We start from the raw sequence: 1,909 nt of genomic DNA, 5'->3' as shown, positions 1-1,909 counted from the left end.
TACAATTTTAAACAATAGTAAAAAAAACTTTAAAAGATTATTTAAAAAAAAAAAAAAAAATGTTTTTTATAACATACTGTGATTTTTATTTACTTTTTAACAAACTGTGATAATTTAAAATTGCTCATTTTCTTTCTTTCTTCATATTTATTAAATTAAATGTACACTATAATTATGTTCTAAAACATAATATTCATTTAAATTTAAAAAATTTGATATATTTATCTAAATTTAAATATTTTTCTCTACACAGTTTATTTTAAAACCCAAGAATAACATTTTTGCATTTATTATCTATATTTTGTTTTAAACAAATTTATCACAGTCTTAAAATACAATGTTTTCTAATAACTATCATCATGAATTCCTAAAAAAAAAAAATCAATCACATTAGAGGAATAAGTAAAAGTAAAGTGGACATTGACTGTTAATGTCGATTTAGTCGATTAATGTCGACAGTTAAAAACAACATAAGGAGAAAATATGTCGAATTTGTTGAAATTTAATTAGTCCAAATATTACCAACTAAGTAATTTTTTTTTCTCTTTTTTTCTCGTGAAAAATGTTTATAATTCTGAGTAAGTACTATATTTAGAATTAATTGTTAAAATAGTTATATTACCAGTCTGTTAAGTATTATATAAGATTTAAGTCACTAATGTAACTCGGTACCTACTAAAATTTCAAACACGACTTTGTTTCATCAGGTACCTAAATAATTTTCAAAGATAAATTAGTATCATTTAAAATTCTTTGAAACATACGTAATTAGTTTAAAAATCTATTGAATTTTTTTTATGTAATATGTAAGACTAATATTTGACCATGTTGCATCGAACAAACTGCCTGTATAAATCTTGGTAAGAACATTTTTATTTATATATTTATTATATAGGTTAAATTTATATTGAGGTTTAGTCATAATAGTTTATGAGTAATGCTGGGATTTCGATGCACTTTGCATTGTTTTCCGAATCTAGATACAAAATGATTGTTTTATAACATCCACGTTTCATGTATTTCTGAATCAGAATAAGAATTATTTATTTTACATTTTTTTTTTCATTTTTTGACGATTTTAAATTTTATTGGTAATTTTTTAGAGCATTTTAGGATTTTTTGGGCATTTTTGAAGTTTAACTATAACTATATACAGGTAAATCGTAAATAAATAATAATAATCTAATCGAATTAAAAAAAAAAATAATACAAGTCTAAGAGATCAGTTTTATCTGTAAAACTTTTTTACAGTCCTTAAAAATGTTTATGATCATTTAAGAGGACGCTACCCATACATTTGTTGTCTCCGTCCTTACACACGCACAACATACCAAATTTCCATCCCCTAGTTTTAATAGTATGCTGTTAGTTTTATTACTAGAATGAATTGACCTATTATAACATGTTTAGATAATAACATTATCTGTGCTTAACTGTTGGCTTTTATTCGATATTTTAATTTTCAAGCGATGAGCATTTCAAATTTTTGATATTTCACATACACATATCTCACTTGAAAATGAAAATATTACAAAATCGTCAACTCTAAAGCACAGATAATATTCTTACCTAAAAGTATGATAATAGGTCAATTCACTCTAATATTAAAACTAACAGCATACTATTAAAAACACACTATTTAAACTAGCTAGTGGAAATTCGCGTGTAAGACGGAGACAACAAATGCATGGGTAGCGTCCTCTTAAACTAAACTTATATAAGAATTTAAATCAAAATTATTAAAAATTTGACAAATTTTTTTAGTGCATTATTAGAGCGTAATAGCATTTTTTTTTTGGTCTTATTTAATAACACCAGCCTTATTAAGAGGACGCTACACTTGCATGTGTTGTCTCCGTCTTACATATGTACAACATACCAAAAACTGTTTTGCGCGGGACCACTTTTA

General features: G+C 24.4%; 1 long non-coding RNA gene across 3 annotated transcripts in view; it reads left to right on the top strand.

Annotated features, from left to right (window-relative positions):
- Positions 1-177: 177 nt before the first annotated feature.
- Positions 178-1,909, top strand: part of LOC103309683 — a 16,505-nt gene continuing 14,773 nt past the window's right edge. For all 3 annotated transcript variants that reach the window (XR_003838962.1, XR_003838961.1, XR_003838960.1), the window contains exon 1: positions 178-860. This is a non-coding gene — a long non-coding RNA (uncharacterized LOC103309683). The remainder of the gene's footprint in view (positions 861-1,909) is intronic.

The sequence above is a fragment of the Acyrthosiphon pisum genome, chromosome A1 (genome assembly GCF_005508785.2).
Source record: "Acyrthosiphon pisum isolate AL4f chromosome A1, pea_aphid_22Mar2018_4r6ur, whole genome shotgun sequence".
NCBI classification, from domain to species: domain Eukaryota; kingdom Metazoa; phylum Arthropoda; class Insecta; order Hemiptera; family Aphididae; genus Acyrthosiphon; species Acyrthosiphon pisum.
The sequence above is the reverse complement of the archived record's forward strand: the minus strand, read 5'-3'. Positions and strand labels throughout refer to the sequence as shown.